Here is a 27915-nt window from a genome sequence, read left to right as displayed (position 1 = left end):
TCTAGCTCTGCCTCCTTCCTGGCTGGACCTTGGACCCACCATGTACCCTTGTCTTCTGTGCTGCTCCTGGCTGGACCTGGACTGTCCCATCACTGTGCCTGGGGCTGTCAATGGACCTGTCTTTCAGCACCCAACTCAGATGCTGCACACCCTGGTGAGTGAAAGCCCAGCCTGTGCTGAGGTTGCCCTCAGCTCCCAGCTCATCCGCTCCCAGCCCCACGGAGCAGCTCTGCTCCCTGGCACAGAAGCCCTCCTGCACATGCTCAGGAGGTGTTTTAGAGGAGGTAGGGAGTATACTGTGAGTTTCTTTACAGAAGATTTTAGCCTCACTGCTTTGAAGCAGTCCTAGCACAAAGTCTTCTCAGTTTGACTTTTTCTGCATGTTTTTCTTGATTTAAAAAAAAATTCAAATTCTTTAATGTCAAGGCACTAATTTCCAAGTAGGTTATTTTGGGTTTTTCTGAGAAGCTTATATGGTGACTGTATACGGTGCTAAAGTAGCAACTATAAAAATGCATGTGGAATTCTTCACTTCCAAAGATAAAGAACTTCACAGGTTCTGGTAATCTGATGTAAACGAGTCTCCTACCCCTTTCAAACTGCCAGGGTAGTTCTACAACATAACTGCTTAAAATAAGTGTAATGGCAACTTTACCAGCTGCAGCTAGTCTTTCTCTCCACCTATTTTGCAGCTGTTACTAACTCCTTCTATCAGTATTGCTTTGATCAGTAATGCATCAAAGCAAAGTTTTCAGGGAATGGCTTGCAGAGTAAACCCAATAACACTTATTTTCTTCCTATCTATCAGACATTAGGAAACTTTCTCATTGTCCTAGTAAGAGTGATACATTCTAAAAAGGTATAAATATCTTTATGCATCTTTGTATTGAGCAGCTGCCAGGAAAAATGGTTAACTAATTATTTTCTACAGCATTAATGCTCCTTCAGCAAATGAGTCTTCTTCTGCAGAACTGATTTATTGAAATATCTGCAAATCAACAAGCTTTTGTGTCTCATGGCATGTGAAAACATTAAAGGATGTAAGTTCAGAGCAGATGGCAACTACACTGATCTCAGTTTAAGTTGACTCAGTCAAACAAGTGGTGTTCCCCAGGGCTCAGTATTGGGGCCAGTTCTGTTTAATATTTTTATCAATGATCTGGATGAGGGGGTCAAGTGCACCCTCAGTAAGTTTGCGGATGACACCAAGCTGGGTGGGAGAGTTGATCTGCTTGAGGGTAGGAAGGTTCTAGAGGAATCTGGATGGGCTGGATTGATAGGCTGAGGCTGACTGTATGAGGTTCTACAAGGTCAAGTGCTGGGTCCTGCACTTGGGTCACAACAACCCCATGCAATGCTACAGGCTTGGGGAAGAGTGGCTGGAAAGCTGCCCAGCGGAAAAGGACCTGGGGGTGTTGGTTGACAGCTGGCTGAATATGAGCCAGCAGTGTGCCCAGGTGGCCATGAAGGCCAATGACATCCTGGCTTGTATCAGAAATAGTGTGGCCAGCAGGACTAGGGAAGTGATCGTCCCCCTGTACTCGGCACTGGTGAGGCCGCACCTGGAATACTGTGTTCAGTTTTGGGCCCCTCACTACAAGACAGACATTGAGGTGCTTGACCGTGTCCAAAGAAGGGCAACAAAGCTGGTGAACTGTCAGAGAACAAGTCTTATGAGAAACAGCTGAGGGAACTGGGGTTGTTTAGCCTGGAGAAAAGGAGGCTCAGGGGAGACCCTATGGCTCTCTACAACTACCTATCTTGGGTAGCGAGGTGGGTGTTGGTCTCTTTTCCCAAGTAACAAGTGATAGAATAAGAGGAAACAGCCTCAAGTTGTGCCAGGGGAGGTTTAGATTGGATATTAGGAAAAATTTCTTCACTGAAAGGTTTATCAAGCATTGGAACAGGCTGCCCAGGGAAGTGGTTGAGTCACCATCCCTGGAGGTATTTAAAAGACATATTGTAGACATGCTGCTTAGGGACATGATTTAGTGGTGGACTTGGCAGTGTTAGGTTAACAGTTGAACTCAATGATCTTAAAGGTCTTTTCCAACCTAAATGATTCTATGATTCTAAACTTGCAACCCAGGACAGAATGCATGCAGGACTCCTCCAAATGCCAAAGAAAAGGACCCTGTTAAGTGTTCGGTCAATTAATAGGACTGATAATCTAAGACCTGTTGTAGGGATCTATGGCATTACTAATTTTCTGAATGCCTTAATGAGCAATGTCAGAGGAGATTCTAGTTTTCAGTTAGAGGAATCAGACTCATGGGTATGAAAGCCTTATGTCCCTGCTGCCCTAGCCCACGCACACCTAGTGAGCGTAGCCTGCCCATGCTTCCTGAAGTATGGAACATTAGGAGGAAGCCCAGGAAGACAGAAAGGTAAGTCCCACATAGCTGCTGGCTCATATCATCCCCGGTAGTTAGAAGATCCTTATGGCTGTGTCTAAGACAATTCAAAGAATCCCTCTGTGCATGTGCTCTGGACAGCGGGGGCAGCCAGGGAAGCAGAAAATGTTCTCCAGTCCTGTCAGTGAACAATCACCAACCTCACATACTTGCAGATCAGGCCATGAAACCCTTCTCAAGACTTGACTTGATTTATTTTTCCCCTCTGAGGCTTCAGATTATGAAATCTTGAAATTTAAGCCTTTTAAAACATTAATTTGAACAAAACCATGAAGCTTTAGATAGGGGTGGGTGGATTTTTCTCCCCGTGCAGTTCAGCACAAATAAGATGCAGAACTCTCTTCCAAGCTTCCTGTGAGAAAGTCACCTTTGGGCTGAGATCAAGCAGAGAATAACTTTGGAGACAGCAAAGGACAAACTGAAACCACAGGTTATACCAGGAAATGGTTTTAGTTAGCACATTTTATTACATGGCATGTGCTGTTGCAAGCACTGATGTATAAAGTGTCAGTTTTGAGACATCTGGGAGGTGCAGATGAAGAGGAACATTTCATAAAGACCATAAATCATATTTTTCATCATATTTTGCTCACATGTTATATTCTCTACAATTATTCATATTATTGTAAGGTAAAGTTATAAAATTTCAATTTTATGCCAAAATAGCCATCCGTAGCCATTCACTGGTGAATTCGTATTAGTGATGATAATAGGATTGAAAGAGTAATTGTGTGCAGGATTTTTGATATTTAAAAGGATGGATATGCACAATTTAGCTCCCTACACTGCACAAGAGGCATTCTGCTTCAAATGAATCATGAAAATAGTAATAAGCTTTGTGTGTTGTGCACTGCTTTGTACTGAAAAATATTGCAGCATATTTTTTTAAAGAAATGATGGACATAGTCTACTGTATGTGCCCAAGGGACAGAGGTCTTCAAATTCATTCATCAGACTTCTATGCAGAATGGTAATTCTTCAAAAATGTTAAGAAAGTTACATAGGTCACAACTTCAAATTAGCCTGATCTTCAAGAAAGGGTACTGCTTCTTTAGGGGGTGAAAAATACCATCTTAACCAAAACCAGACAAATTCACCACTGCTTCTGAGCTACTGTGAGTGTAGCAGAAAATGTAGGAGATAATGTGAATCCTGTTACAGAACTGGTTAAACCTCCCCAATTCTCTGACTCAACCAGGCAGCAATTCAGAAGTGTAGTGAAGATCTGTACATTGTGCACTCTTTTCTGCTGAAGTGGTAATCGTATTCCAGCTGGGTACAGATGAAGTGCAAAGTCATGTTTCAAGTCCCAAAGGAAAAAAGTAATTTAAAATACCTCCTTAGTTTCCTTTTAACATTTGCTATTGGCATAGCTTTCTGCTGGTCTTGTATCTCTCATTCTTAGTTGGTCTATACATTATATATGTAGCCTGGGTGTTTACCAGGAGGCTTTGGATTCCAGAAGGCAATAGGTGCCTAAATGTGGGGTGAGTGCTTCAGGAAATACCTACAATTTGAATGGTGCAGTGTCTTGAGGACTCTGCCAAGCTACAGATCTGTCCAGACAAGACTTCAGGGTAGTTCCCATCTCTACCATGCCATATGAAAGCTACCCTAAAGGAAACTCATGCTCCAAAGAATTCAGCTCAAAACCACTGCATGAATTATTTCAATTTCATCATCAGCTGCTAAGAAAGAGCTCACCAGAGTGTCTGTAAAAAATTCTCATAGATTTGGGTTTAGGATCAATTTTGATTTTTAGAATAGGTTGGCATATTTTTTCCAAATAGTGTTCAACTCTGATACATGCTATGCTTTTCATTAACTTGGATCAATGAAATATGTTTTGGGCAACAGCAGACTGGAAGGTGGCCAATCTTTACAAAAGAAAACATTTATCTTTCTACATTTTAGCCAATGGATGCTGATGAAGCATTTTTACTGTGTGTGAACAGCTCGCCTACTACTTTTCCTCTTGGTTCTCGGAAATGTCTAATAATGAAGCCTACATGAGGTCAGTCTTAGAATTATAGCTGTCACCACAGTCTTCCCCCTTCCCTGGATACTTTAGATCATAGTCTGCAAAGCCAAAGGTATCTCCAAGGCTAAAAACTACTGATTGTATTAACCAAAAGCACTTAGTACCTACCAAATATCAAGGTCTTTGAAGTAAAAAAGTTCAGCTCTGGCTAAAGGCAACAAAATAACTGAATCCTAGAAGAACACAGAATTAGATGAATTCCTTGGCAGTCAGATATGCTGGCTGACCAGACTTCTGTGGTTGAACACTAACAAAAATATGGCAGCTGATACCTCCAGTTAAAAGAAAAAAACCATATCTCTTAGCATATGACAGTTTTTATATAGAAAAAGTCCTAGGAATTTTTGACTCAGAAATAATATGTTATGTTTCAGATTAAAAGAATAGTTTGTCAATTATTCTTACTATTAGCTACCTTGTGCTAGTACTGAGATAAACATATAGCAAAAAACTAAAAAACATCTGCCCTAGAGATTAGTCCTGACTGACAACAGAAACATGTGGATAGACACAGGTGATTGGGAGGAGGAGTTTTCTACAGTGCAATCAGGTCATTTTTTAGTAGACATAATATTCTTATTCATTAGATATTTAGATTAGATACAAGAAAGTATCATCTCCTCTGTAGTGACTTTTACCTAATTGTCTTTAACTCAGACCAGACAGTCTGAAAGTTGTTTACTGTAACTTTTAACCTCTGCTTTTGGCTAATCAGCTCTAAACAAAATCACTTAGAGCTGAGTGGATGATTTATGTACACCTTTATATTATTCTAGTGCAAACCTGCCAGGAAAGTCCTGCTGAAAATTTCTAGTGGCTGTCTGGCCACTGGAGACTGGAAACAAAGAATTCTATTCAATTTCTTGAAGTGAACACTGCTGAATGACAAATGTAACAGGCAGGACAATGCTTCTATACAGCAGGTAAAGAAATGACTAGACTGCTAGCAGAACCGTGAAAATCATATTTGAAGTAGAAGGAAGTTCTAAATCAACACAAGTATTGCATGCTAATGGCATGTGAGAGAAGGACCGTGCATAGCAGTAACAAGTTTTTATCAGACAAACTCTCATGCACACAAATCCTTCTCCAGATCTGAGACAGCAGCAACAGACTTGGGAGCTAAATGCAAGTCAATGACTTTCAGATTGGGGAGGTACATATTGGTCGGCTCGCCCCTGAGGGCAGTGAGCTTGGGTGATGGGGGATAAAACAGTATGAAAAGATGAAAGAATGCACTTGCACTTAGGCACTTAAGTGCATGAGAGGAAGTAAGATGGTTGTTGAGAGTTTGGCAATGTATCACCAGTGTTTTGGTGTGCTTTAGATGGCTGATGCTCTTATGTGTTGGGTATGAGCATAAGATGTAAACCTTCTCTAGCTGCAAATCTTCTATTGCGTGTGGATTTAGACCAGTTTCAGCAAAACACTGCTAGACTAATCCCCTACAATTTCCATAAGAATATAGGCCAGAATGTTTAGGTATTGAGAGAAAATGAAAGGTATGTGCTTAGAATAGGCACTGTAATAAATCTTTTAGAACATCCTGTGGCCATTTACATTAATTATCCAGTATGTAGGAATAACTTGAGTATTGCAGGATTAAAGGGGAAGGGGACACTGGAAGTAAAATACAATAACATTTAATGGCTTAATCTTGTATTGTCTGAAGCTAATGACAAAGCTTTTAGTTCATGTGCAGGATTAGTTTGTAAAAAAGCATAATTAAGAGAAACGTTCTTCAGATATTTTAGTTAATGTCAGCTCTCATAAGGTAAACATGTAACAGTCAACAGACATAATTTTGCCATTTTAAAGGGATATGGGATTCCTTTAAGGATTATCATTGTAAGGTTACGTCTTAGTCTTTTTAGACATTGCAGATGCTAAAAGCCTTTTAAAATTATAGTCTTAACTACTTCAGGCCAGTCACATCATTTAACATGATGCTTCTTTCTCATTTGACTCATCTTTTTTGCATTTTTTCTAAGGAAGCATATTTTGCTTTGAATATAAATCCTTTAATATATGTAGAAATTATAGACAGGGAAGACTTTTTTGTTTTAACTCAACGCAGTTTAGCAGTGTTCAGTTGAAAAGCGGACTTCAGGGACTACCAGGAAGCTCCAAACTCTTTACTGAAATATGATCATATTGGATTTACATTTTTCTCGGTGCATGTAGATTGATATGAGAAATATTACCACCATAAAAGAGAGATCAATTGATGTATACACGTTTTATTACTAACAGGAAAATATTGATGTTGTAAATTATTTATACTTTGGATAATAAAATAGATTTCATGGAGAAGCCGAGGTAAGTTGAGACTTGGGATTTGTGTTAATGCTAAATTCTGGGAGTGAATTGTGTAAATATGTATATAAACAATGACGAAAGAGGGGGAAAAAAGAGCAGAATAGATATGCTTAAGATGCTGTGGAGCAAAAGCACAAATATAGTGGTAATTTCCATATACCGTTTCTTATGAACAAACTATCACTTTTCTCTGCTAGTGTCTTTGAAAAAATCATGCTTTCATTCTTTCTTGTTCACTTCACTGATTTTTAGATAATTCTTATTTATATAAGCTAAAAGAAACTTGTTTTAAATAATGCAAGTAATAAACATTATTCAGGGTTTACCTAAAAAAAAAAACCACATTGATATGATAAACTGTTGCTTCTAATGTAGGGGAAAAAAAACTAATGAGAAGTATGGCTAATCATTCTTCATTACTGTACCACCACATCTGCACTGCATACTTTGTAAAAATGTTTTCAAATATAATACGCTCAGCAATGTTTGAACTGTTTTTTTCCACTGCACGTTCCTTGGCTAATACTACTAGATGAGGCATTTCATATTCTGTTTCACTTTGTTGCTATGCAAAAAGGCTTTCCCTTAGGAAAAGAAGACTTCCTAAAGTACAGCACTTGAGAAGCATATTTAAAAAAACCTGCTTGCTTTTGCAAAAGTTCTAAAAAAGGCAGTTAATTTCTTATTCCTTTGAAAACAAAGCCCTATTCTTCACAAGAAAACAAATAAACTAATCTGTTTGTCAAAATGTTTGACTATATTTATTATCTCTTTAGTATTGTCCTGAGGAAGCACATGACTGAGGCATCCCTGAAAGAGGAGTCAGTGTTGCAGAGTAGCTTCAGCTGCAGTATTTTCTTTGTTTTTAAGCCAACAGTTTTCGGGAATCGTTGTTCCAATCTCTAGGGAAAAATCAGCACAGACACATTTATGTGTAATACACAGTATATACAAAAAACATGTAACGCCAAAGACTGAGACCATTGACAAAATGTTAAAATTTTATCCTTCAGATTACAGGCATAAATTTGACAGAAATTCAATTTAATAAACAAGTCACTTGTGGTGTTAGGGGCTTGCAAAGTGTCACGCTTTCCCAGTTTCTACAGAACAGATGTGCATAACATTAAGCATTTATATTTGACAACATTTAAAGCTAAAGGAGTAAATGTGCATGAAAAATGAACCACCTTTCTCCATCTCCTCCCACTTAGACACAGATCTTCCAGTTTGGAAGATGATACACAGTAGAGATGTGAAAGGTGATGCCTGCAATGCGGCTACTTGCGCAGCTGGATTCTGCAGAGAGCTCTGAAGCTCTGCAGCTGCCAATCCTCTGTCTTAACAACTAATTTTCTCTGAAAATATAATTTTTTTTTTGATGGGGAAGTAAGTGGAGCCTTAAGGAAAGCAAGGGGTAAGGAGACAACAAAAGGCTAGAAATCTTTGCTCTATAAGCACTGTCCAGCTTGGTTCAATCCTTTAACAGAAGGGCTCTTGAGAACTGTGGCTCATCTGCAGCTGAGCAGACCTGTCGGCTCCACTGAAGTATCTGTGTTTTGACAAGAATTCACATCTAAGGCAAGTTACCTGAAGAAAGGAATCAGAAGTTTAAAGTTGAGGCATGGTTAAGACATCCTCACTTTGACCAAAACACAGTTGTTTAACCTGTAAGTGCACAGGTGCAAATACATAAATAAGAAGAATAAGCATGAAGCATATGGTGTGCGACTCAGGATGTGGTGGGAAGGTATACTGCTCCTAGCATCCAAAAGACTGCACTTAATTTTTAATCTGTCTGAGCCACAGTGAAGAGGCCGTGTGTGGCAAAGAGGATGTGTGATAAAGGGTTTTTTCCTAAGTTGGACTGCTCAGCGGGTGCTGTGGTGAGAGATCAAAGGGCTTTTCTCTCATTTTGCTTCAACACAGGAAAAATCCATACAAAATACATCAAAAAAAGTGTGGCTGGTAGCATATGAAAAACAATCTCAAAGCGAACTGCCCAACAGGGGCAACTGTATTCTTCACCAATACCCAGAGAGGTTTCAGCTATCACAACCCATAGAAAGGTATGTCTACCTTCCGGAATTAGAGATTTTTTTTTAAAAGAATTTTTAGATGAACTCAGACTAGCCATTTTAAGTAGCCAGTTTAGTGTGGTTAAGTGTGTTCAGTTGTTGTGAACTCTGCAGAATACCTGATATGAAATAATCTATTTTTTCAGGTTTTTGAAGTGCCAGTTAACTGTAAGTCAAGGTATGCCCCTCTAGCTAGTCCTAGTAAAGGAAGACCTTTTTTATTTATTAGCTTATCTTGTATACATTTAAACTCTCTGTAGATTGCAAAATACATATTAATAATTTAATTAGTGAAGAAAAAAATTAACAGAAATCAAGCAAATCAGAATTCTAGTCTTTTAATATCTTAATATTAAGGAAGTAAACCATAACCAGCAAACACTAAATCAGTATTGAGGGAAGCCCAAAGACACTACAGTTCTGAATTGGCTTTAGCCTTTTGTCATAAAAAAGTAATAAAAAGTACTCTTGGAAAAATAAAAAGTTAGGCAGCAGATAGATATGTCTTAAAGTTCAGTGATTGCCTGCAAATTTTGCACAAACGTGCACTGACATCTCATAAAAGTTTCAGAAAATTTCTTTTGGGCTATATAATATCTGATGAAATACTAGGGCTTGTCGCTTTATTGAAGATAACAAGTCAGGTTATCTTTAGGACAGTCTATCTAAGACACACTGTCTAAATGGAATCCTTTTCCAAGTGGAAATTCAGTGTAACATCTCTTGTTTGATTACAACTGAACATGTTTCAGGAGTGTAGGCAAAGTTGGATTTCAGTGGACAGATTTACTTGCTTAGGAAGAAGATTGTGTTAAGATTAAGTTTGACTAGCAATCATTCTTTCCAGTCAAGAAAAATCTTCAAGGCAATAGTTACAATTTTTTATAGATGCAGGCCTAACTTTTAGTTTTCTCTACAATCTCAAGTCCACAGTATTCTGAAAAGCTTCAGTAGAATTACTTCACATTTATGTCTGCTTCAGCTGAAGAATATTTGGCTGATATTCAGTACATAATGAATACAGCACATGACCTGATGCATTTGAAGCAATCAGGAATGCTTACATTGAATTGGTATTATACCAATGTAAAGAATGGACATTTGCTGGTCCAAGTGCACTGAATGTGTGTTAATGACCAACATGAACCCCCAGCTCCAGCCATTGATTACATTATGGAGGACATTCTTCTTGCATTCACTGATGCATTGAAACAAGCCTTTTGCTATGTAGATCAAAGGAATTTTTGTGGTTAAATTATTTCCATTAAACATTTTTACTGACATTTAGTCTGTTTTTCTGTTCATAGATTAGTTTGAAGCAGTTTACTTTTGGTGTATATAAATCACTTTAAATGATTCAAGCAATGGTTTATGAAAATACATTTTGGTCTATGCTCTCTGCTATCCCAGTTTGCTTCAGCTGTCTCTTATTTGGTGCATTGGCTATACACAATTTAGTATACAACTGGTATAACTGGTAGTTTCATTTCTATGCCATTCTCTGATTCCAAACCTGTAAGAGCTTTTGAGCTGAGCAGGCAGGTTTTTGGGTGCAAATTCTGTTCCTCAGTTCCTGCTACAAAGCAAGTTGCATGTAAGCATCTGTTGGAGAAAATATGTTTGTTTATACTGCGGCAACACAATTGGTTTTTCCTTAACATCTGTTTGTTTCTCTTCAGGTTTTATTTATCTTTGTAGTTCTCTCGTACCTGTCCTCCACTCTACCCACAGCATGTTTCTCAGACCTGCACATTTTGTGTTCAGATGATGGTTTGATGAATGTCTGGACTCAGATGTTTTACATTCAATCACAAGAGACAGCCAGTGTTAGGCTTTCTTGAAAAAGTAAATGAAAGAGTGAAAAGTAAAAGAACTTGGAGCAAATTTGGAAGAAGGGGGATTTACTCTGGGTGTGTGAGATTGCTTAATGTATTATTTAGCAGATTTTGCTATCTTCCTTTGTAGAGATTATTTTAAATTAATTTCTGCTAGTAGAAAATAAATTGCAGTGCTGGAAAAGATGCCATGCACATTTTAATTAAAACATTGGACATGGCTGAATAACTTAAGAGGTTTTGAAACTGAAGAAACTTAACCCTCTCTCTCATACATGTAGAAGAAGAGAGATGAAAGAGATCCAAGTATTACTCCATGTGAAAGCCCAAGTGCCTACTTAAACTCTGAATAGTAACAAATAGGCATACATATATAATACCTATATATTTTCCAAGTAGTGAGTCCTGCTTTTACAGATTGATCTCTCAATTATAATCCCGCTTATTTTTTCCTAAGTGCTATAGATAATCTCCTGACATAATAAGCAACCTTTCCTTTGAGAACAGCAAGATGACACTGCAGCCATTTTATCATTGCCCTATTAATTCAATTTTGTATGGTAAATCAATAAAAAATATTTTCCAGTAAAATGTCCTCAGGGTTTCTCCCTGCTCTATGGGAACTAGACATGCTCTGCCTAAATCAAAATACCTAAGTGATCCCCAGTGTAGATCCTGGGAGATGCAGAAAGCCAAGGCTGTCCTTGCAGAGGGTCTGCTCCTTTGTACCAAACACCTTCTGCTGGTGAGAGTTTGGGCATTGATCAGTTGCTTGGGGTTTTATTCTGTCACTGTTTAATCATAATAACCCCCTTGATGAGGCCTTACAGTATGTTAGTTTTCAAAGAGTAGGTCTGTAGATACTGAAGAATTCCTGGATGTGCATGACTGCATATATTGTGGTTCAAGTCATAGGAGTGCATTCATTATCCAGCAGCACAGAGAGTTCTTGTCAACAGTCCTAGAGTGAAACAGCATCAGACTCTGTGGCTGTACTGGCCCTTTCTATGGAGGTGACATGAAGCCCACTTAGTAATACTCATTCTCTGCTACTTAGAAAAAAGGGGATCATCATAATGAGGATTCAGGTCAGCCAGGGTTGCTCGCAGACATGCACTGAACAGGAGTTTCATTGCCTGCTTTCAAATACAATTATGAGTCACTTCAGTATTACTGACACTTGATACTGGAAATGGCAAAACAGAATTCTGAATAAAAGAAATAAACCTTACTAATTTTTTTCAGTAGAAAGGCAGCTATGAAATGTTGAGAAAAAAATTAAGTGTACTAACCATTTCATCCTGTAATGGACTTGCACACAAAAGTTACTCAGGATACCTGGTATGGAGTGGGAACCCAGTGCTAGGAAGGTAGGCTTCCCACAGAAAAAAAAGGAGTAGGTTATCTAGTAGGGCACAGGGGCGCGTTGGCACTGAGATGCTGCAGGCAGTAAGTACATTCAGGCTTCAAGGTATAGGTATATTCCTGGGTCTGCGACCACTCTGATCATGAGCTTACCAAGGCTGTTTTTCTCCCTGTAGAAATGATGGCCCTTACTTCTGCATTTACATCACAACTTAGAAAGAAAAGTGCTGAGCCCTGGAATGCTAGGTTTAGTTTCATTACGTGGGTGTCCAGTTTTACCTCCACTCCCCATCCTTTTCTCCAAACTTTATCGGCTTCCTGTCTGCCTTCCTTTCAGGAGAGTGTGTTAGCCATTAGCAAGTGCTCTAGTGCGGCTCTATTCTTGCTCTTCATCTGCCCAGTGAATTACATATATTCTTTCTACACAACAGTACACCTTTAATGGGAGAGTGCAGAAGACATCTAGGTGACTCAATTCCTAAGTGGATCTGGCTCTTAATGTTAATTGTTGCTGATGCTTCTGATAACTGCAGCCCAGAGACTAGGATCACCTGCTTTTGATTTCAGGGATAATTCACTGTGCTATTAAATAAACATTTGATTACAGGCATGGTCAATGTAAAATAATCTACTGACACAAAGTTTCTTAAAGTATTTGAATTATGAATTTATACAGATTAGAATTTGAAATATCTTCCTTTTCCCACTTAGATGACTGACCTTTCTTAACTGTTTTCCTCATTTCATTCTAAAATGGGCAAGCTGTTCTTCTGTCCAAATTATAAAAACTGTACTTTTGAGCACTACAGGCAGATTTCAGCATATGCATACTCCCAGATATTTTTAACAACATGACTCTACTTAAATACGTAGTCTTGTCCTTGAGGAATACTGAAGGCAAAAGCATTCTGCAAGAGTAATCCCCTATTTCTTAACAATAGATGATTTATACTTTATTTTTTTAAATAACAGGCATTCAAAAATTTAAATATCTAGCAGTGTGTTTAAAATACAATTTTCTTTTTTTTTTCTTTTTAATCAAAGTTTTCATTCTGCTTTAGTGATTAGAGAGGTACCATGACAACAGAAATTACCTTCATTTGTTGAACCATAAAGGGCCTGGGTGATTATTCAGGGCAACTTAGGGTGACTCAGTGTACAACTCCCAGTGAAAAATGTATTGTATTGTTTTAAGGCCAAGTGACTGGAGTAATAAAAGCTATATAAAAAAGACAATATGACCACACCCATGGTTATAGAAAATAAAACTCATTGCTTACAGTTGTAATCTCCCATGCTTCAAGGAATAAATCCTCGTCCAACTTCCACTGGAATTCACAAGTCTTATACCAGCTTTAAGAATGATTGAGCTGTGTTTACCCAGTTTTGGAAACTAACCTCCTTCCTAGGATCACTGGGCTCCATTCCTCTCCTTTGCATCCCATTCTAGCATTGACAAAAGCGGACATAGAGGTATAACTGACCTAATAGGCAGTGGATGAATAACTTCAGTGTTTTCCTACAAAGAAATTCACAGCTCCCTCAGGGAGGTACAAATCCATTTAATTCCATAGAACTCAGACAATTTAAGACTCGGCTCTAGTTTCACTAAAACCAAATTTTTCCTCTAGCTTAAATGCAAGTTGATCCAGAGCTTGAAGTATGAACTGAATGTCCTTCTATGCATGTGATTGCTTCCAACTGTTCTTATAACTAACTTCTGTCACAGACAAACCAATTAGAAGTAAAGCTAGTTTAACAGGGTGATTTCCATTTTCCAAGCAAAGGATTTGTGCATCTTGTTCAGCATTTTGGTTTTATAGCCAGTTTTAACACTGATCTTACTCATTTATGCCATTAATCTGTCTAGGGACAGGTATAGAAAAAGTAAAGGAAGATCAGGTCATGTTGTAATTGGAAGCCCCAGTTAACAGGCTTGGAGGCAGATACAAACTCATGTCCTCTGTCTGTGAATCTAGGGTGGACAACTGTTATGGCCATTTTCCACAACTGCTTCAACTTCTGTTAACAACTCAGCCCTGAACTATCCTCAAATATGACTGTAAAAGTCTTATTGGCATAAATGGGAGCGTCATTTATTTGAATGAATCATCATTCAAAATGAGATACACTGTCTGGAGATGCTGATATCCATTATCTAGAATTAGATGCACCTGTGGCTTCAAGACATTCCTAAGTTTAAGTTCTGTATTTTTAGACAGGCCCAAATAATATCTTTCTGCTTTGTTTTAACCAACAAGCCTTGTGTTCTCAAGTGTAGTTATATTATATTTGGCTGATGCAACAGTGTAATATGGTTCCTCTGGAAGACTCAATGACAGCAAGTAGGGCATACGGTTACCAGGGAAATGGAGCATTCACTAATCAGATGCTTGGATGGCCTGTATAACAGAAAGTTCACTGAGCATATGAATTGTATCTGTAAAAATCACTGATTAATACTGTAACATTATTAATAAAAATTCCAAATCTATTCAGATCAATAATAAATTCTACATCATATTTAAGTTGTCAGTGTTTCCAATACTATTGCAGAATTCAGTAGTGTGTACCTCACAGTTAGCAGATCTTGATACAATATTGGAAATCAATGACTGCTTCAATGAAGTTCTGTCCGTGTATACTAGAGAAAAAACTTTCAAGCATTCAAAGGATTAAAATGTAAATGATAAATTTTCAAATGTAATTATGCACACTGGTTTTTTGAGTTGGAAGTGTTCAGATATACCATAGACCTAAAAAACTTACGGCAGAGTTCAACAACTCCTGTTAGCTTTATTTTGTATGAACTCTTTTTTTTTTCCCTTGCAAAAGTCACCTAGCAAAAAGCTCTAATTTACAGAAAACTTGATTAGTTTATATCTGCATATATCTGCATATTTTGCCATTAGAAAAAGTAGATTTTTCATTCTAAGGAAGTTCTGATGCTTTTCAAGCTATGCATCTCCAAATTTTTTCATGGTAAAAATCTTCATTATGTGCTTGTATGTCTAACTCTATGTGCTACCTGTTTGCAAATAATTTATAACACTATTGTTACACCTGTCTCTGAGCTGAAGAAGAAAAGACAGCTTATGCACAATATGCTATTCACAGACCAAAAAAAAGATCCAGGGCAAGTTATTATTCTTTTACAGAAAGTGTTCTGGGAGCTTTACTGTTCAGGCAGGTCCAGGTCACTGGCATGTTAAGCCTCCAGAAAGTCATTAGACTGCATGATCTACTCTCTGTGTCTAAATTCTCCTGCTGTGCTACCTTGGTGTTGTAGGAGCTCAAAGTAATGCTTTCAAAAGCATTTGATGAATGTACAAAAATATTGGTGAATATTTTTCTGAAGAGACCTTTAAAACACTGAAGGGGAAGTTTCCTATTAAACACATTGGCAAAGGGGTGAAATATTCAGGTATATTGATAAGAAGTAAAGTCAGTGTGCAAACAGATATAATTTTTTAAAATGTCTATTTCCTTTTCACAAGTAATCTTTAATCTTTCCCCATAAAAATTATAGTCTTTAATGGCTAAAGTAATTGAGGCAGGTTATGCGTTACAAAGAACCTGTTAGGAAATCTTAACTGCTATATAGGTCTTTCAATCAAGTTCAGGGTTTATAAAGCAGCCTACCAAGTTAAATCTAAAATTGCCATAAACAATTTATGTTAATAACTCATGTAAGTTTTCTGTTAAAGCTTTCATTTAAATAGAGATTGAACTAAGAACTGAAGCACAGCATATTCATGCAGAAAAACTGTGTACTGAGTAGTTATGCAAAACAAATGAATACCAATTTCCTCTTTAATGTTTTGTTACCTATAGCTATAGCCATCAAAGAAAGCCTGGTGAGCAATAAAGGGCATAATATTACATAGCTGAATAGCATCATCAGCCTTGAAGAACGGTGAAGAACTTCATTTACCATATATCTTTATATCTGACTTCAGCTCCAATATATAATAATCCACTGGCTGAGGTTAGAAACTGAGATGGCAGCAAGTACACAGCAAAACAGTAGACTGACAACCATGAGCTTCTAGGTTTTTTCCACAACAAAATCCTCAATATCAAAATTCTCTAAGGTCAATTTTGTTTCCAAATACATTATACCCCGGGAAAGATTTTTTTTTTAATTCGTCATTGAGTCTGAGGGGGAGATAGGTTGCACTTGCTGCACAAATGCCATATTAAATGGTTGACTCCACAAAAAAAGAGGAAGGCGTACCCTGGTATGTAACAGTGGCTGCGTACCCTGGAGTCACTAGTAGCCCTGCAGGTGGGGTCACAGGATGGGTCTGAGTAGTTGTCAGCTTGATCCTTAGACCTGATTTTTCTTCTTATAGCCTTCATATGGAAAAAGCTAAATTGTATGCCAGAGAGCAGTGTTTCTAAGAGAGCAGAGCTTTCTTTGCTCCATTCCTGAAAAGCATGCATCCCCATATGGCTGAATTCAGATCATTCTGTCACTTCTAAAGGCAGCGGGGACCACCACAAAGTGGACACGCTTTTGGGTACTAAACAGCCCTGTATCCTCAGTTGAAGCCAAAAACCTATCTATGTTGATCCCAGAAAGAGAAGTTTAGCAAACCTAATGCATCAGGCTAAAGAAGAGAGCCAAACTCATGTCACACCAATAATCCTTTTCAGGTGCTGCTGGTGAAACTGTCAGGCACACTAATTTTGCTGATATTTTCTCAGCATCTCAGCTGAGGCTGCTTTTTTCAGCCAACACCATTTATTACCCTGTTAAAACTTGAACGCTGTAATCAAGCAAAAGGAACCTCTCCTTTACTGTCAGAGGTGAAGCTTGTTTCCTCATCATGTCATTAATTATCAGCACAGGTTTCAGAGAGCATCTTGCAGGATAAGGTCCTTTATCATTAATTTCAAAGCCATGCATTAAAAAGTCAAGAATTCTACATCCTATGTGGATGTTCTGAGTGCATTTTCAGGAGCATACTTAAGTTATCACAAAGGGCTAAAACTATTTTCCCAAGCTACAAGAACTTTTTCTTTCCCTAGTTGTGCCAGGTTTAAATTCCCAGGGGTAAAGAAGTCCTGGTGATGAAGGTAGCGTGCTAATGGGCTTTTTCTTCTAGATACCATGGACAATAGCCTGTAGTATATTAATTAGTTTAGAGCTGCTGTTTGGCAGAAAAGCTGCTGTAAGTTGTTGAAAAAGCAGGAGGAAGAAAAGGAGCGATAACTTCTGGTCAGTAATTCCCCGTTAACAATCACATTCTTTGGAGTAACAGGGTGGGTGCTGCAAGCATCTCTTTGTATCTCTTCACTTCCATGCCTTTAGAAAGTGAAGTGTAGATGTTAATCTAAAACCATCAGTGACGTATGATGGGTCATATGTACCAGGCAGAACTTGTATATTGGTAATTCTTCTGTCAGTGGTGTTGTTCTTGCTTGCTGGCCAAAGTGGATGCTTGACACTGACTTTTATTAAAGCACTGTCTAAAAATTTGAAGTATATTCCTGCACCAAGCACCTATTTTGTAAAGTTGTATAGTTTTAATAGGGAAGCTTTTCAAGTGCAGTGTGGCCAGCTGTTAAACTAAAAAAAATGTGGGAGCATAGGACAGCCCTGTGAAGATTCTGGCCCGGATCCCACTTTTTTTAAAAAAATTGTGACTTTATTTTCCAGCTAGCACAGGTCAAAGTCCATTGCTTTGTTGCTGCATTCACTGGTGTTTCCATCTTTTATCATTACCATAGCCAAATACCTCCCTCCTATCCCATTACTCTTCTCTTCTGTGATTAGTCAATGACACGCTGGGGAGCTACACCACAAGCAAGAGGAAAGATGTCTGTGAGACTCTCTCTCTTTCCCTTCCACTCACACATCTGCAAATATGTGCTACTCACTGCCAAGGCACACTTTGCTAAATTTTTATTTTTAGATAATCAGATATTAATCAAGTTTTTCAGCTGTTGAAAGAGTGTAAGTGGACACTTTCATTCTATGACCCTGAGTCTGCAAACATACCCACGTCTCATGCAGCACAAACAAAAGTGCAGTAGGAAAACACATATATGAAGTTTTTTTAGACCTGACTACCTATTTTCCAATAATAGTTTCTCCTGGCTGATTGGATTGCATCTCATTACTCTTGTGACAGTGTTTCATTACAATTTGGTATGAGAAATGGAAGAGTTATGTGATTTCCATATGTTTGTACATTTGTACTTTTCTGCTATTTGTATGCTAGAATACGTTAATACACTGGTGTTGGTAGTCAAAATTATCAGAAGACTGTATTGAACCATGAGATTCTCTCATAGAGTTATTATGGTACTACCTTAAAGCAGATGGAATTTATGGCAAGAATATGGAGATTAGAGGGTTGATATAAGCTAACCCATTTCATATATGAAGGTTAACTAGCAGAGAAAGAAACTGAAAATATATGCAACATTGATATCAAAACACTAAAAAATAGATATACTAATTTCTCCTTTTAAACAATAGATTTTCTGATGCGATAACATGTAGAATTTATGCCAATAACCTCGGACAGTGGTGGCTCTAATGTTTATCAGCTGACGGAGCTCTCAACAGAAAATTCGGTAGTAGACTTTTTTGTGTATTTGTCAGTGTGCATGTATGCACAGATAATGTAATGGAGATCTAAGGGAATGATATCTGACAAAACAAAACCAGTATAATTTATTTATTAGTAAGGTAATATTAACAAGACAGAAAATTTAGTTGTGATATGCTGGAAAACAGGAAAAAAAAAAAAAGAAAAATGTCGTTAATCTGTAAAGCACTTTGTAATTTTTTTTCCCAGTAAACTTCTTTTCATGCTTGGCCTGAGTTGCCATGTGCCAGCCTTTATGAGCTTAGGGATGGTCAGCGAAATCCCCAAAGAAGGTGCACAGGAATGTCTGATGACTGCAATGTTTTAGCACTCAGGTGGGCTGGAGGGAAGATGATTTGGGGTTTTTTTCTGTAAGAAATTGTTAGGTGTTGCAAATCGTTACACACTGTAACAAATTTGTACAAAGTTTGTCTTTACTTCTGTTGTGTTACACCATTCATGAACGTCAGGACAGACAGTCAAAGATTTTAGTGATGTTTGTAATGTCCCAAAGGGGATGGAGCTCACTGTTCCCAATGTAAGAGCTGCCTCTGACTTCAGGAATCTACCTGTTCATTTCAATATAAATATACATAAATCCACTTTGAGAATTTCAAGAGCATCTTCCTGTTTCTCTGTCTTTTCCTACAATATAAGCAGCATTGATGTCAAAGGCTAGCGAGAGAAGAGAAGCACACACTTCCATTAGATGGTTGCACTACCACTATGAGAAAAAAATGGCTATATAATGGCAATTGAATATTTACTATCCTGATAATTACCAGCTCCAGAATAACATCTGACTAAGCCTTTACAGCAAATGAGAGTGAACCCATTCTCATCAGTATTGAAACATACACTCTTTTTTTTTTTCCTCCTCACCTTCAGTAGTCACGCAGGATTTAAAAGGGTTAAAACCTAACAGCGTTCCCTCCAGGCAACAGTGAAACCATTTAGCTAAGGAAAATTACAACTAATAATGCTTTGAGCTCTCCAAATTGCCTGCAAATGCATTTTGCTGCAGAGCCTGTCAAAATCTGAAGAATTTCAATAACCAAAGGCTAGGCAGGCAGGAGGAGGGTGGTCTGGTTGGGGGAGGCTTGCCCAGGTAGCCCAGCAGAACATGAGGTATTATACTCTGCTCTGCTGATCCTATTCCTGGAAGAGGGTTAGGTATTACTCATGGTAGGCCTCAGACTAGTGGAAGCTATATTTTTGAAAGCGCAGATTAATAATCAGAGGACTTTTTTTTTGGTCTGTCAGCTTGATGTGAGGTTTTTTGATGTTTATCATGTCTGTTTGAAGCTCCTCTCTCAGGCATTTTGAATGCTAAAATAAGCTGTGAGGAGGTGGGCTAGTGGTGAAAGAACAAATAGTAAGCAGATGCGCATGAGAGGCAAATGGAGATCCCTGTCACTTATCACACAAAGCTCAAGAAAATAAGGTGCAAAAATGGTTTTGAAAAGTACACTATTTTGAAACATTCTCCTACTTCTGGTGGATTTTTCCAATAGCAAGAATATTGTTTAAAAAATGAATTCTTACAGAACTGTAGATATTTTAGGTGGCTCCACTGTAAGTATATTTTTTCAAGCTTTCCCTTAAACATGTTTATTCATATGTAATAAATATAAGAATTTCTTAGAAAGTGAATATAAATTATGGGATATTTTTAACAATATTCTAGTGTTTTCCAGAAATTACAAGTATGGAATCAGAAGTCAAAACCCCTATGTTCTCTACAACCCCTTGGCATAAAGTTTACATTGGACAGCATTGTTTATTGTCTCTGCCACATTTTAGTCACTCACAACATTAGAAAAAATTTATGACTGGCTCATTCAAGCTTTTAGGCTGTTCTTTTCAGTTCTTTAGAGAAAAGATGCTACTGAATACAAGTAAATTAAATAAACAGTGCATCCTTTTAGACAACTTTGCCTTTTGTTGAACCCAGAAAATGAATTACTAGAAATATGCTATGCTATTGCCTACCTATATAATGCAACTGCATCACAGATCTAGTCTCTATTACTGGCATAAGCATTCAGTTCTTAGGCATTCAAACTTTAACGTCGAAAAAGCTTGCACAAAATTACGTTTACGTAGAAGGGTGAAGTGGCGTAAATGTTTTGTCTGTTAGTACTGCACTGCTTGAGGTGAGTGGTTAGATTGCTACAGTTTATGCCTAACATATATTTAGCCTAATTAGCAAATGAGGTCAGCAATTAGATAGCTGAAGGGGATCAGTGCATGAGCCCAGCTATGCCATAAAGGTTATAAGGAAAAAAGCACAAGTTAAAATCTTTGCATTAGCCTCAAATTGCAGTAATGCAATGCCAGAAAGAAAGGACCACCACAAAACTTGCTCACAGAGGACAGAAAAGCCGTCTGATCAATGGCTTTGATCATTGCAGTGGCTGATCAGTAGGGTAAAGATGTGGGAAATTACATATTCATTGCACGTATCCCACACACCATCTGCTAAACTGACCTCCACTCTAGCAGGTGGGATTGGCAGGGAAATGGGGGTGGTCTGGTCTCTCTTGAAATTGAAGGAGTCACCCCAGGCTGCCTACTTGGCGGTGGCAGAACCTGCACTAACAAATAGCACAGACTTGATCACCACAACTGTTTGGGGTTTTTTAATCCTCATTTTGCATGACAGCGTACAACTTCTCTGGCTCCTCCATCGCCTGCAAACTAAGCAGGATAGATGGTCTAAAACTCCTTGAACCACCACCCATGAGCCCTCATCTTCAAGTAGTCCTGGAAATGTTGTATAATGCAGTTCCTTGACAAGAATCACAAAGGGAGGAACATAATATAAAGGGATAAAAGAGAAGCTCTCTTTAATGAGCACACATGGCTCTCTGTCATAACAAATTACCCTGTGATGCTCATGATTAATTGTGCTGCCACTTGTTGTATGGCAGCACAGTAATGCAAGCCAAATAAGCACCATGCAAGATTGTCTGCAAAATTAGCAAGCTTTTTAAATTTAATATTTATCACTGTCTGCCAGCTGTGACAATCCTTCGACATATATGTGATCTTGCCTGTGGTGTCCTGAATTAAAATGGATCATATAGAGCCCTGGTTTAGTGCAGGGCCAATGAACCTATGCAAGCTGATGAGCCAGAAGGTGCTACAAATTAAAATTATTTGTGCCAATCTCTCTTGGGCTAGTTGTGATATTATTATGTTCCACTCTGCCTCTTTTTAAGATATTCTCTCACCATGCTTTTCCAAGTATTCCATCTTCTTTTATTCTTTACATAAATTTTCTGGTAATTGAGATATTTTTTCTTTCTTGTACCTGGTACTTACCTTATGCACCTATTTCCAGATTACTAATGTAGTGCTATTAAAACTGAGTTACAATAGCACCACAGAAATCCCAGTCCGAACAGGATACAAATTATTTGTTCAAGTCAAAATACCAGTTATGGGTGAAGATTGCAGATTAGCCTCAGGCGTTCTGCTTCCTGGGCTTGCGGCATCATCACTCTGCCTCAGATAATAAGCTATTGAGATATATATCAAAAAAAAGCATATAATCTGAACAAAAAAGTTTCTAAAATACCACATCATGACGCTTATTAATAGTTCATCTTCTGGTGCTTTTGATTATGTTGCTTTTCATTATTTTTCAGGGGGAAGGGAAATTCCTCAACCTTTTCAGAAATTGAAATGTGGAGGTAAATTTAAAAAGTCCATCATTGCAAATTATGCTTCTGGAATGTTATTAGGAATCCAGACAGCCTTTGAAGATTTGGGCTTTGATGTTTACTGAGCTTTGCTCTCCCTGTGGTCCTACCACAGAAAGGACAATTCAGCCAAACTGAGTGCTTTTGAGAAATCCTCTTTCTAACATTAATGGAGGCTATAACCTCAGGTTCCAGAGTAGACACAAATATTTTTGATCTCCAACCCCAGATTAAATGCACCACCAATAGAAGCTAGCATCACTAAACATTTTTTCCACTCTCTGGAAGAGCAAGTCAATAACGGAGTGATGTGGGTTTCTCTCAGCACTATATGCACCACACAGCTACACTGCAAGCCGCTCCATCTGCTTTTACACAACTGTGTACGCAGACCTAGGAGGGTAAGGTTTTTAATTGTCTACTCAGCAGAAGAGTATAGTGTTTCCATTGGAACAATTACTCAGTAAACTGCAAACAATCAGGACAAGGTGGTTTGCAGAGTTATATAGTATAGCTAACTAGGACTGTGTTACATGGACCATTCAACTTGTAATTCTTCTGCCAGTAAAAATGATATAAAGGACTGTGTTTTTCTGCTCAAGTAAGTTATCCCAAAAATATATAGAGAGAGGTTTAGAAGAATTATTCTGGCTCAGAAGTTCCTCTGACAAAGAAAGACACAGGTTTTCAGAAGAAACACTGAAGCTCTGCTTCTGGAAGAAAATACATTATTTAGCTTATTAATGGAGGACATAAAAGCACCAACTGAAACCAGAAAAGAGAAAATTCAGGATAAACAGCTGTAAAAATAGTGACTTCAGTCCTTTCTGGAATTTTTTTCAATTAACTAGAGGAACCACTAGTAAAGGTACAGTAGGAAAATGTTCAGCACTGACAGATGGAGACATGAAAGGATTCGTCAGAATTATCTGAGACATCACTTAGCTTCTTTAATACCTGAAAGAAAATTTCTGCTTTCTGGAAAATTTAATTTTACTCCTTTTTATTTGATGGTTTTTTTTTCATAATGAACTCCTGAATTATTTGGTGCGTAGATGTCTGATTTACATATGGATCATGATATTTATAAGCTGTGGAAATGCACCAGGGTTGACTCCAGTCCATATTGTTTTTTCCGCAGCTCTGACCTGTCAGAGAAGAACTATGAACTCTGGATACATGATAAATTGGGTGAGTTAGAAAAGAATCCACTGATGCCAGTACTCCATTAACAAGGGAAACAATGAAATGTGTGTTTAATAAATCCAAGCCCGTTTTTGGGCTTAAGCACTTTGCTGAGTGTAACCCCCTCTATGTTACTCCCAAGACAAGAAAGTCACAGCTCCATGTTATGAATATAGCAGCCCACCTTTTATTTAAAGAAAATGGAAAAGCAAGAGGTAATTCTGTCCTTCTAATGCACAATGGAGAAGCAAACAACATTTTTATAAAACAATTCAGTAGCTAGGGCACAGCTCTAAATCCAGAACCAGGGCATCCAGATTCAGTTGCCTTAAGAGGGTTTAAGTGCACATCTGTCTTCTTGGAAAGCAGTCTTACCCCTTGACCCAAGGCTGCTCTGAGGCTTGAGGGATGCTGCTTTCCTCACCTGTTGAAACTCTAACACTGCAAAAAATTCAGGTTGCTTTGGGCAGGAAAAATGCATCACGCTGTTGGCTAGCTATTCATTTGAAAGAAGAGGAGAGATGGGCTCCAGTAGCTAGGCTTGATCATTCATTTCACCCAGTTGCTCTTCATTCTTAAATACTAAAACAGTGTTTCAGAGCGAAGTCTGTAAGCGGGACCCAGAAGAAACCTGCAGGCTGCCGTCCCACTGGGTGTCTCTCACCACATGAACCCTGGTTTCTTTCCTGCACTGTGGGGAGGACGAGGGAAAGATTTGCAACAACATCAAAACTGAAATGCCTTTGGGTGTCCAGGGAAGGAGGCTTCAAGAGCACATCAGGAACAGAGGTATCTATGGAGCCTGTGTGTTGCAGGGGTGGTTGGTAGTTGACTGGGAGGATTTTGAATGTGTGACCAAATCTTGTATAGGGTTCATAAGCCCTGTCTTGGATCTGTATGAGTTTCCTACCACTTAATTGTAACCTAGTTGTGCTTTTAAAACGCCTTTTAGAGAAGCAAAGAGACCTTGCAAATAGACATGACATAATTTAGAGGGCATTTTTTAATCAAATAATTTTTAAAATAATCTATTGAGCAATATCTTTCTTGGGCCTTACTAGAATAGTATTGAAGTACTTGCCCAAAATTATTAACATTCATTTACCCTTAAACATCTTTATTCCAAGATCGGCTAGATCCCAAGCTACAAATGACCACACTTCACCGAAATATTTTATATTCTCCCACACAACTCCTACACACATTTTCATAAAATTGGCCTGCATTACTTTTGAGCTATCTTCAAGGATCAAATCCTGTCACTCTTGCTCAGGTTAGTGATGCCTCACTCTGCAAAATGTCACATTAATTTCGAGTGCTTCCTCTTCTTAGACCTCTCCTGAGCTACAAAATCAGAGCGTCTTCCAGCAACATACTTGACGCCGACAGCAATTACATCTGAGAAGTTCTGCCAATAATCCTTCGCTCCTCAAAGTGCACTGACTTCGCTGCGAGGCGGGATGTACTGTCAGGCTGTGCACAGCCCAGAGCAGGAGACAGCTCTTCTGGCAGTCCTCCAGTGCCTCGCTTCCCCAGGTTGAGTTAGTATTTTCTTACCTTGCATGTGAAAACTACTTTCTTCATGCGACGTGCTATGTTCAGAGACTGCAGCAATGAACAGCAAGGAAACCTGTTATGGAAACAAATGCGTACGTGAGTGTTACAGCAGCTGCTGCCAGGCCTTCTATCTGTGTCCAGGTTTTGCTGCTACTTCAGGGAAGCAATGCAGAAGGTCCCCTTATGCAATGCAGAGCCGTAGGTTATGTAAAGCAGATGCAGTAAAACCTGACACCAAGCAAAGCGTAACTTTGACCCTGTCCCAAATTGATTATTAAACACCACAGTAATTTTCCTTATAGCACTGAAGTCTGAATCAATCCTAATACTGACATCAGTTACCCTAGTGTGACTCTATTGATTTAACACAATTTTACATCAATGGGGGCAGAAAAGGGTAATGAAATTAGCTGTAGGTGACTTAGTACAGTATAAAACACACTTAAACACTAAATATAAATGACTAATTTCATATTTGTTAAGCAACCTTCACTCCTTTATAAAATAAAAGGAATTTTGGTGGTATTTAATATGTCTTAAAAGCAGGTTATTCTTTACTCAGATGCCCAGCTATGGCTTTAGTTTGCAGTGATTATGGCTAATACATCTAAATCCTGTTAGAGAAATAGGGTGTTTGGAGTTCATAAGTATGAGAAACGAAATGCTATCTAATGCTACAATACAAATATACTGCATTTGGAACAGCCCCTAAGATACTGTTTTATTTTATTGTGCAGTTTTCTGCTTCATACCTAATCTGAAGCAACAAAAATATAACGATGAGCCCTGATATCTTTCTGCCTCTAATTATCCTCTGCCAAATTCCTTGTGATTATATTGATTAAAGTTTTCTTTCAGTTTCGCCTGTAGCTGAAACACATTTCTCATTTCTAGAGGTTGATTTTATTCTGTCATTTCATTGTGTTGTAAGCGTATATTTAATGTTTCTTTATAAGGATGAAAGTGAATTCTATTACAATGCAATCATTGACAGAGCTATTGAAAACCGCGTTTTCTCTCAGCATTTTCCTGACATTGCTGAATTTTGGTTCTCTGAACACAAGAGATAGAGCTTTATTTGTGAATTAATTTTTCACACTTTTTTCAATGAACAAGAGTGCACAGGCACATATATATACAAAGTCTATGATTTTAAAAAGTCATGCCCCAAAACTTAAAATAGTTTTTGATGGACAACAGACAGAAGCTATAGGCAGTCATGAGCTACCTTCTGATAAAAATTGAGTTAAAAATCAAATCCTTATTTAGTGAGACGTTAAAGTACTGGCAGAGAGGGCAGAGGAAAAACAGAAAGGTCTTTCCCTAGGTGAAAAGTAGCAATACCTTGACAGCCTTCACCGTGGAAGCACAAAAGGATGCTAGCAGTGTCATTCCTGGCCCTCCTACTCCAGAGATCTTGAGAGTGTGTTTCCAGCTATGGCTGTAATGTTACTAAATCCTCTGTAAGTATGGACTAAGGGGAGGACAGCAAACCAAGGGCAAAAACTGGGGAGAAAACACTGCTTCCCCCTGAAAGCCCGCCCTCTGTCCTTCACTGAACAGTTGAGCATGCTCTTTCTGTTTCAGGCTGACAAACTCCTATACACAACTAAATATGAAGCCCAACTATGCTGCAGACAGCACGTGTGTCTTAGTGGTGGCAGGGTTCTCTAGTGCAGTTGCCCCCGGCAGAACCACCGCAGCCCCTTCGCCCACTCCCGGCATCTGCAGAAGCCGTCCTTCCAGAGCGCAGCCAAGCCCGATGGCAAGCCCTCTGGTTTGCTGAGTCGTCTTGAGTCTCTATGCTTTACCTTTCATAATTTTTGGCTTAAAATATTAAATAAGAAGCGTGTTAATAAACATCGGGGAAATAGGCAATTCTGGGAAATTGAAGGGTTGTTATTTCCATCTGACTGAGAAATATGCTGCAGTCCGGTCCTTCCGGCCGCTGATCAAGACACCGTAGTTCACAGTTTGTCATCTCCAAGGCGTATTGCTGCAGACACCCCCTTCCCACCAGCGAGGGGAACAGAAGGGATCCCATCAATTCTGCATGCGCACCCTGATGACCCATCAACTGCTAAATCCCTTTTAAGGCCTCCTTACTGAATCCATGGATTCTTCAACAGGCTATGCCTAAAATATCTCCACTTGCTTTTCCAGCAGTTTTCTGCTATCAGCCAATATGACCATTAAGAAAGGTGAAAATTTATTCTTTCAAACAATTTCTCCTTTAATTCATAAGTATTCTTCAAAATGAAAAATGCAGTAAAATAGAGTATATTAATAATAGCATTTTAGGTGCAGCTGTTCAGTCCTTCATTTCATAAACTTGCACTTACAGGAAGTTACAGTCCTTGTGTCCATTTCACCACATTAAAGTTCAGTTCTTAAATTCACTATGTCAACACATCTCTTGTTCATTTTCCAGCTTTCTAACATTTTTAAATTCCAAACCTGCATTGTTAGGTGCCTATTTACATTTTAATTCTGAGACCTACAAAAAAAAGTCTTTTTGTTTACAAGTCAACAATTCTGATTTTACATTTCCAGCCATCGTATTTTCTCTTAAAATTAGAGAAATGCCATCGGTTAACCAATATACATACATATTTCATATGCAGAATATCTCCATCTCTAATATCATCTATGTTTTTCATTACTGAAAAGCAAAGGATCTATATTTATTTCATAAATATAAGTAAGCCTTTCTGTGTTTTATCTAACATTGTTTAATTATACATAATGAAGAACTGTATATGCCTTAAATATTTTTCTAACTCATGATGTAATTGAGTTTACTTTTAATAAA

At 38.3% G+C, this 27915-nt stretch overlaps 1 long non-coding RNA gene across 1 annotated transcript; it reads left to right on the top strand.

The window, feature by feature from the left end:
* LOC127015953 (uncharacterized) lies at positions 1-27915 on the top strand. Its single transcript, XR_007766403.1, has 4 exons — positions 1-154; positions 23503-23552; positions 24138-24335; positions 24879-27915. It is a non-coding gene; the product is annotated as an uncharacterized LOC127015953 (long non-coding RNA).

This window comes from Gymnogyps californianus, chromosome 4 (assembly GCF_018139145.2).
Source record: "Gymnogyps californianus isolate 813 chromosome 4, ASM1813914v2, whole genome shotgun sequence".
NCBI lineage: Eukaryota > Metazoa > Chordata > Aves > Accipitriformes > Cathartidae > Gymnogyps > Gymnogyps californianus.
The sequence above is the reverse complement of the archived record's forward strand: the minus strand, read 5'-3'. Positions and strand labels throughout refer to the sequence as shown.